The sequence below is a fragment of the Dendrobates tinctorius genome, unplaced genomic scaffold, assembly GCF_039654945.1.
Source record: "Dendrobates tinctorius isolate UK_male_01 unplaced genomic scaffold, ASM3965494v1 ptg000004l, whole genome shotgun sequence".
NCBI classification, from domain to species: domain Eukaryota; kingdom Metazoa; phylum Chordata; class Amphibia; order Anura; family Dendrobatidae; genus Dendrobates; species Dendrobates tinctorius.
The window spans coordinates 11,782,501-11,792,626 of NW_027361672.1; positions in this window are offsets into that span (position 1 = coordinate 11,782,501).

Genomic DNA, 10,126 nt, shown 5'->3' on the forward strand with positions numbered 1-10,126 from the left:
AGTTTTGCCATCTTTATTAAACTGCGATTCTAATATCGAAGCCATCGTTCTCCTGCAAAAAAATTAGACTAATAAACCAACAATATCCCATACCTGTCTGGCATACAGTCAAGTCCCATGGCGTAAATCCATCTCAGGGGGTTAATCAGTTTACAACCGGGAGCGCTGCTAATGCAACTGCTCCAGGCTGTAAACTATTGGGGAATGAATGAGAAGCAGTGGGCGCAGGCTCAGTGAGTAGCGATGACGTCACTCAGTCTGTGCTCCCTGCTGGCATGAACTCCTGTGACCTCAGCGCCGTGGGAAAATGATGATGCTGAAGTCACAAGAGTTCATGACAGCAGCGAATACAGTCTCAGTGACGTCACCGCTACTCGCTGAGTCTGTTCTTGCTGCCAGCCTGACCTGAGGTGAACTCTTCACCGTGGGAAAATGACAGTGAAGAGGGTACCTCAGGTAGTCACTCAGGTAGTCAGTCAGTCAGTCAGGTAGTCAGTCAGGTAGTCAGTCAGTCAGGTAGTTAGTCAGTCAGTCAGGTAGTCAGTCAGGTAGTCAGTCAGTCAGGTAGTTAGTCAGTCAGGTAGTCAGTCAGGTAGTCAGTCAGTCAGGTAGTCAGTCCGTCCATCCAAATTTGCCGTCCGTCTGATTTTACCATCAGTCAGTGTGATTTCACCATCTGTCAGTGTGATTTTGCCATCCCCCTCCCTGTCAGTGTGATTTTACCATCCCCCTCCCTGTCAGTGTGATTTGCACTTGAATTGCCAGCTTTTCAAAGGAGGTACTGTTCTACAGGAAGTTATTTTTTTTTCTCTGGGGGCATTCAACTTTATTAGCTTGCACAAAGAGACACAAAAACGCATGAAAAAACCCCACCCAAAACGCTTAAAAAAACGCACCTAAACCTGCGTTTTTGCTGCAGCTTCTTTCCTGCCAAGAAATCAGGTTTTGCTGCAGAAAAAAAAGCATCAAAAATGCCCTGTGTGAACTTACCCTTAAGCAGATTTAATTTCAGCCTGTTGGTTCAACTCTCCACAACAGTCACTGTCTCTGATGTAGAAAGCTAAAACTAGGCACTCAACTCAAGATGAATCCGTGAAGAAAAGCTTTAATGCATTCTGTATAACATACATGAGAAATGTTTCGGTCTTACAAAGACCTTCATCAGTCCGACTGCTATTGAAGGACAGAATACGAAGCCAAAGGCCTGTAATATATCGTCAACCCTGTATTAAATGGGTATATCACCCTGTAATGGTATGCAATGGCCTGTATAGGAGTGGGATGCCGCATAAGGGGTCCCTAGTTGAAGTTCCAGGCTCAATCAAGTTTCGGTGGTGATATAGTGGATCTGCGTCCTGCTCCAATGCGGTGTCCGCAGCGATATACCCATTTAATGCAGAGTTGTTTCTATAGTTTGGTTTGGGAACCTACTTGTGCACCATCAGAGTAGTGCCATGGTATATTACACACTGTCTCTGATGTGCCCCCCCCCAGGAAAATTAATTGCAAATCCTTGCTCTAGGACAAAGTTACTCACTGGGTGACTGCACTGCCTTCATTCACATTTTTTACATGTTTTGTTCTGCCCATTTTATGCTCAGTAAGAAATGGTATTTGTAGTTTGACACTTGTTACAACCCGTAAGAGGTGATATGTTATACTTTTAAGATGTTTAAATATGTTTAGCACAATCTGGCAGCATTCTTACAGATGCACGTGTCTTCCCCTTTAAAGGGATTCTGTCACCTTTTTTTGCCCTATCAGCTGCCGGCATTGACATCAGTGGCTTATCTACAGCATTCTGTAATGCTGTAGATAAGCCCCCCCGATGTAACCTGAAAGATAAGAAAAACAAGTTAGATTATACTCATCGGAGGGGGCATTCCAGTCCGATGGGTGTCGTAGTCCGGTCCGGCTTCTCCCATCTTCATACAATGCCATCCTCTTCTTCCCTTCCTGCAGTAGCTCCTGCGCAGGCGCACTGCTCTGCCCTGTTGAGGGCAGAGCAGAATACTGCAGTGTGCAGGCGCCAGACCTCTCCCGACGCCTGCGCGCTGCAGGACTCTGCTCTGCCCTCAACAGGGCAGAGCAGTGCGCCTGCGCAGGAGCTACTACAGGAAGGGAAGAAGAGGACAGCATCGTATGAAGATAGGAGGAGCCGGACCGGACCGCGACACCTATCGGACCGGACCTTCCCCTCCGGTGAGTATAATCTAACTTGTTTTTCTTACCTTTCAGGTTACATCATGGGCTTACCTACAGCATTACAGAATGCTGTAGCTAAGCCCTGATGTCAATGCCAGCAGCTGATAGGGCAAAAAAAGGGTGACAGATTCCCGTTAAGTTTAGTGTGCTTGTGGGACTGCCCCCTGCTCCTGTAAGAAGTTAGGCTAGTTTCACACTTGCTTTTTTTTGCAGCGCGTTTTTCCCGCAAAAAAACGCATTGAAAAAACGCATACAAAAGCATACAACTGCTGCGTTTTTTTCAAGCATTTTTATGAGCATGCATGAAAAAAACGCAGCGTTTTTATGCATTTGTATGCGTTTTTAGTGCGTTTTTACCGCGTTTGCGTTTTTTTCCAACATTAGGTGGCCCCTCACACTAACCCAAACCATGACTTTACTAACCCTAACCCTGACCCTAACCCTTAACCCTAACCCTAACCCTGACCCTAACCCTAACCCTAACCCTGACCCTAACCCTTAACCAAACCATACTTAACCCTAACCCAAACCCTAAACCCTAACTAACCCTAACCCTGACCTTAACCCTGACCCTAACCCTTAACCAAACCATACTTAACCCTAACCCAAACCCTAAACCCTAACTAACCCTAACCCTGACCTTAACCCTGACCCTAACCCTAACCCTAACCCTGACCCTAACCCTAACCCTAACCCTGACCCTAACACTAACCCTAACCCTTAACCAAACCATACTTAACCCTAACCCTGACCCTAACCCTGACCCTAACCCTAACCCTAACCCTAACCCTGACCCTAACCCTTAACCAAACCATACTTAACCCTAACCCTGACCCTAACCCTTAATCAAACCATACTTAACCCTAACCCAAACCCTAACTAACCTTAACCCTAACCCTAACCCTGACCCTAACCCTAACCCTAACCCTGACCCTAACCCTTAACCAAACCATACTTAACCCTAACCCTGACCCTAACCCTGACCCTAACCCTAACCCTAACCCTGACCCTAACCCTTAACCAAACCATACTTAACCCTAACCCTGACCCTAACCCTAACCCTAACCCTGACCCAACCCTTAACCAAACCATACTTAACCCTAACCCTGACCCTAACCCTAACCCTAACCCTAACCCTGACCCTAACCCTAACCCTAAACCCCCTTAACTAACCCTAACTTTACCCAAACCCCTAAATTCCATTGTCTAAACTAATGGTAAAAAAAAAACCGCATGTTCAAAAAAACGCATACATGAGCATGCCAGTGCGCACATATGCGCATCCATAGGCTATAATGGCCAATTTTAGCGCAAAACGTGCGCATACGTGCGCATGCGCTTTTTTGCAGGGCCAAAAAATGCAACATGCTGCGTCTGGAAAATACAAACGCACACCCCAAAAAAACGCAGCGCATGAAAATCGCATACGTGCGCTTACCAGCGCGCAGGTATGCGCACCCATGTTAAATATAGGGGAAAAAACGCATGCGCAGGTATGCGTTTTTTTCCAGCGCAAAAAAACGCAAATGTGAAACCAGCCTAAGAGACATGTTTTCAGACATGCCTAGACTCTAAGCAGACTAGACACATTTCTTGCTTCTGCTCACTTCTTTCTTCTATCCCCATCCTTCAGCTAATCTGGTGAGAGTTGTAGTCTTTACTCTATGCTATGTTAGAGCCTGTTTATGTTAAGTCATAGTACACATAGGGATAAGAGGAATTTACTAATTATCCCAAAAAGAAGCGAACCAGCTAACCATATTAATAAAAATATTATTTTATTAAATATCAAATACACCAATTTTCATAAAAAATTGCAGACTACATAATACTTAACCAATAACATACCCCAACGGGGAAAAATGCACAGGCCATAAATACAGACAAATATTCTTCTATGAATAATCATAATATCCCTGCATAATAAATGACAAAAATCCAATATTATAGCTCTCCCAAACAAAAAAACAATCTAGCCTTGTCGTTATAGGGCATCTCCGACGTTTATAATATATAATCATATGTCTCACTCTGTGTATTAGAGTTTAAGGTACAAACACCTTGTATAATTCCAGACGTGAGACACAGTATCAGTACCATATAGAACCATCGGAAAGGGATAAATCCCCACAATAATAAAGCACCAATATGGCATAGGCAGGAAAGAGCTTGTCACCAATAGGATAACATAGTAAAGAAATAACCAGGCTAGTAATTACCTTAGACCGATCATGCAGAGATAAATGGTCCTGTGCAGGAATCCCCGCGCCCCGACGCGCGTTTCGCCCTCTAGCTTCTTCCGGCGTCCCGGAAGAAGCTAGAGGGCGAAACGCGCGTCGGGGCGCGGGGATTCCTGCACAGGACCATTTATCTCTGCATGATCGGTCTAAGGTAATTACTAGCCTGGTTATTTCTTTACTATGTTATCCTATTGGTGACAAGCTCTTTCCTGCCTATGCCATATTGGTGCTTTATTATTGTGGGGATTTATCCCTTTCCGATGGTTCTATATGGTACTGATACTGTGTCTCACGTCTGGAATTATACAAGGTGTTTGTACCTTAAACTCTAATACACAGAGTGAGACATATGATTATATATTATAAACGTCGGAGATGCCCTATAACGACAAGGCTAGATTGTTTTTTTGTTTGGGAGAGCTATAATATTGGATTTTTGTCATTTATTATGCAGGGATATTATGATTATTCATAGAAGAATATTTGTCTGTATTTATGGCCTGTGCATTTTTCCCCGTTGGGGTATGTTATTGGTTAAGTATTATGTAGTCTGCAATTTTTTATGAAAATTGGTGTATTTGATATTTAATAAAATAATATTTTTATTAATATGGTTAGCTGGTTCGCTTCTTTTTGGGATAATTAGTAAATTCCTCTTATCCCTATGTGTACTATTGTGTCTGAAGTGCCAAAATAGTTGTAAGGACAGTTTAGTGTCTTGATTATGTTAAGTCATGTTGTAGTCACTTACAGAATTGTGTTAATAGATGTGCATTGTGCTCTGTAATCCTCCATCTTAGTTTGTATTTCTTGCACTGTACAGTGTCAGGGTTGTATGTTTTAGATATATACCTCTGTGTAGAATTGTGCTTTCTGCAATTAGTACTGTCATAGCAGTTTATGATTAACTAGATGTCGGCCCAATGCTATTGCATCAGGAGGGCAGTGACATCACGATGGAGGCAGCTCTGTGGCGCAGGGGGTGGCGGTGTGATGTGTCACGCGGCCACTATCTTTGTATACCTGAGTGTCCAAAGATGGCGTCCGCGTGTGTATGCGTATGAGTGCATACTTGTATGTATGCCGCATGTGTGCACGTGTATGTATGTGCATGTATATGTATGCATATGTGTGCATGTATGTGTCTGTATGTTTGTTGTGCGTACTTGTGTATGTGTGAATGCATGCGCATGTATGTGGGTGTGTATGTGCATGTGTGTATGTGCATGAGTACATGCGTGTTTGTGTGCATGCGTGTTTGTGTATGCTTGTGTGTGCGTACTTCTGCGAGTGTTTGCACGTGCGTGTGTTTGTGTGTATGTTCATGCTTGTGTATGCGTATCTGCGTGTGTGTGGACATTATGCTGTGTGTGCTTGTGTGTATGCGTATGCACGTGCATATGCGTGTTTGTGTATGTGCGTGTCTGTGTGTGTGTATCCGCGTGCATATATGCACGTTTGTGTGCATGTGCACGTTTGTGTGTATGTTCACGTTTGTCTGTATGTGCATGCTTGCATGTGTATATGCGTGTTTGTGTGTGCAAGTGTATGCATGTGTGCGTGTATCTGCGTGTTTGTGTGTATGTGCGTATGTGTGTGTGTGGACATTATACTGTGTGTCTGTGTATGCGTATGCGTCTATGCGCATACTTGCATGTTTATGTGCGTCTGTGTATCTGCGTGTGTTGGGACATTATACTGTGTGTATGTGTTTGTATGTTCGTTCTTGCATGTGTGTATGTGTGTGCATGTGTACGTGCTGCCATTATACTGTGTGTATACTTATGCGTGTTTGTGAGTGCGTGTGTATCTGTGTGTGTATTCACGGGCATGTGTGTTTGTGTGTATGAGGATATTATACTTTGTGTATGCGTGTGTATGTGCGTGCATGTGTATGTGCGTATCTGGGTGTGGGTATGCACAGGCGTGTATGCGCTTGCGTGTGTATGTGCATATGTTTGTGCTTGCGTGTGTATGTGCGTGATTGCGTGTGTGTATATGTGCATGTGTCTATGAGTAAATGGGGACATTATACTGTGTGTGTATGCGTGTTTGTGTGTAAATGTAAGAGGGTGAAGCATAAGAAGGACAAGAAAGGGTTTACCTCCTCTGCTCCATGCCCGGAACCATATAGCTGCGCAGTAGGGTTGCCAGGGGGAAGACTCTTGGACCTCGACCGACTGCATCATGGGCCTGTCAGTAGCAGTGGGGAGGAGAAAATGGTGCTGCACAGGAAGTAAGCCAGGCAGAGAGCGGGAAAAGCACACGTGCAGACCTCAGTGCAGCCTGGGCAGCGGTCAGGACAAGACGCAGCCCAGGGGAGAGAGAGAGCTCCTCTTCAGAAGGCAAAGACCGGGGGACCGCACAGAAAGACCGTAGCATGTAACTACGTGAAGCCGGAGTTGGCAGTGACAGTTGAGGTGTGTCCTGACTCTCGTGCAGAGACTGTGGCACGTGCGGAGACGGCGGCCCGTGCAGAGACAGCCACCCGTTCAGAGACAGCAGCCCGTGCAGAGACAGCGACCCGTGCAGTGCAGAGACAGAGACCCCCGCGCGAAGCCCCGGTGCCCGCGGTGTTGGTGCAGAGCCCCTGATTCCTGTGGAGACACTTAACTGTAGTGTTGGAGTGAAGGACTTGGAGCAAGGGGGACCCCGTTTGCCTCGTACCCCCTCTGTCTCCCGCAGTAGCCCCTGAGACTCCGGCTGGGGATTATTCAAAGACCACAGAGTGCACTGGAGACTGGAGATGACAAGTGCCACTGTTGTTTGGCGCCAACGTGGGAGAAGTTCGACCTTGCAAGCATGTCCCCTTCAGACTGGTAAGTTCTTTTCAAGAGATAACCTTTATGATTGTTCATACCGTTTGCCTATCTGATAACCTGTTTCACTTTTCTAATACTCTGTTATATTGCCAGTGTTAATCTCTGTAAATAAACCTCTCTTTAACTGTTGGTCCATCTGTTCCGTGGTGACATACCCAACACCTGCACATTGTTACATATGTGCGTGTGGGAACATTATACTGTGTGTGCTTGTGTGTTTGTATGTGCGTGTGTGTATCTACATGTGTATATCTGCGTGTGTGTATGCACGGGCGTGTGTGTGTGTGGTTTCATTATACTGTGTGTATGCATGTGCATTTGTTTGTATGTGCGTGCTTGCATGTGTTTATGTGCGTGCACATGAATGTGTGTGGGGACATTACACTGTGTGTGCATATGTGTGTATCTGCCAGAGGGCGCCCGCACCCCATCTCCACCACAGGCCGCAAGCCACGGTCTTTCCTGCTGGCTGTGACTGCACGGAGGTGGGTGAGCAGGCAGCTGCCGGATGCGGTGGCGGGCGTAAGGTAGGGCGGGTGTCCCGGCGGGGTCCGGCGGCGGCGGCGGGTGTCTCGGCGGGGGGCCGGCGTCGCCGGGTGTCCCGGTGGGGGTCCAGCGGCGGGGGTCCCGCTGGTGGTACTGCACAAGGGCCTGGTACCACCAGTGGGTGCCAAATTGGAATACCCATCACTTGGGTATTCCAATATGGCGGTCAACGTGCTTCCAGTGCAGCGCGGTGGATTGTGGGATAGCGACACAATCACCCGAAGCTGTGACAGAGCCAATTGACAATTATATATTAGATGTATTCAGTGTATGCCTTGTATTGTATTATCATTGCTGCTGGTTTCTGTGATGTGCCCAGTATTGAATGATACTATTTGTATTCTTATAGTTTTACCACACAAGCATTCATGCTCATCTTCATATCATCGCACCAATAAACAAAAAACTACTGAACTTTACAGTCTGTTTATTTGAGATGTGAAGGAGGTTTAGCTGTATGCTGGAAACCACATAGCCCAGACATGGAAGAACCCAGAACATGTTCCTTTTGCATGTTTTTGACATGGAAAATCTGCAGAGGTTTAGTTTAACAAAGTGAATGAGATTTCTGAAATCTAATGCATATGTTGCTTATTTTTTCCTTGCAGGTTTGAACCATCAATGCAATTTTTCACTACTGCAGCATGTCAATTCTTTTAGCTACTTTGCAGTTTTTATCACCAATTAAAATGAATGGGAAAAAGCGCACGTACAAGCACAATAAAAAGGCATATGATGTAAATGCGTCAAGAATATGCAAGGTGGAAATTTTTCTACGTGAAGTTTTACATGGTATACACATTGGAATCTGTGCGAAATGAGCTTTGTGTAAACATACTGTGGTAGATTGTATCACTTGGCTGCCCTTACAGGTAGACACAGGAATATTTCTTCTGCTGTTTATTTAAACAAGACATAAATCACTGCAGGCTCAGCAAAATAAGCATAACTTTCCTGGCATAATGGCAAAACAAAAGACAACTTATAGCACAGTCCATATGCCTACGAGATTCACTCGCTCAGGATACGACAAACTTAAGCCTCCACTGAAGCTCCAGACTGGAGACTTCCTTGTCTCCAAACACACACAGAAAAGAAAACCTTGGTGGCTGGACATTTAACTTGCTGAACCACACCCTAAGGCTATGGCCACACTATCAGTATTTCGTCAGTATGTCACATCAGTATTTGTAAGCCAAAACCCGGAGTGGGTCAAACATGCAGAATTGGTGCACTTGTTTCAAATATACCTTGTCCTCTGATTGTTCCTCACCTGGTTTTGGCTTACAAATGCTGAGAAAAAATGCTAAACAAATACTAATAGTGTGGCCGTAGCCTTAAGGTGGATATATGGTGAGTAAACATCCCACCCATATCTTACAGCTACTCACCAAAAAAATAACATGCTGGAGAGAAACTTCTGGGTTTCACATCACGGAAGATGGTAATCTTCATGATACATGTCTCCCCTCACATACATTGCCAGTGACACTGTCACATACCACTCCCTGCCCAAAGCCAGGGGGGTTGCTCCTTCAGACACCAAACAGGGAATTCTGGAGAGGGCATCAGCGTTACCATGTAACTTCCCAGGTTTATGCTGTACGTGGAAACTAAAGTCCTGGAAGCCCAAGAACCATCTAGTAACCTGGGCATTCTTACCCTTCTTTTCTCTTAACCATGGTATGACACTAGTTTAAACCTACGGCCTAGTAGGTAATACTTCAGCATACTTCAGCATATTCACATTTTATAGCTAAACGTTTTCTCAACAATGGCAGAGTTTCTCTGGCAGAAAGAGAGCTTCTGGCTCAGAAACAGGATGGGATGTTCTTCACCATTTATTTCTTGAGACAGCTTGGCTCCCAAACTTCTGAAGCATCCTTCTAGACTATGAATTCTTTACTGAAGTCTGGTGTGAGGTCCAGAACTGGCTGTTTACATATGGGCAGCTTCAGCTCTTGGAATGTGATCTCTGTCTGAGCCGTAAGTTTGGTCATCGTCGATTTGGTGCCTTTCAGGAAATCTGTCAATGGTGCGGCAATTATGGTGAAATTTGGGATAAACCACCTATAATATCCCTCAATTCCAAGAAACTCCCCCACCTGCTTTTTGGAAAGCGGTTGTGGCCACTTCTGGATTGCCTTGACCTTGTTTACTTGTGGCTTGATTTCGCCCCTTCCGACAGGTAGCTTTAGTACTTGGCCTCTTTCCCAAGTCACATTTTTTTGGATTTATGGTAAACCCCACCTTTCTCTGAGCATGCAGAATTGCCTGTACCTTTGGCAGATGACTACCCCAGTCTGGGCTAAA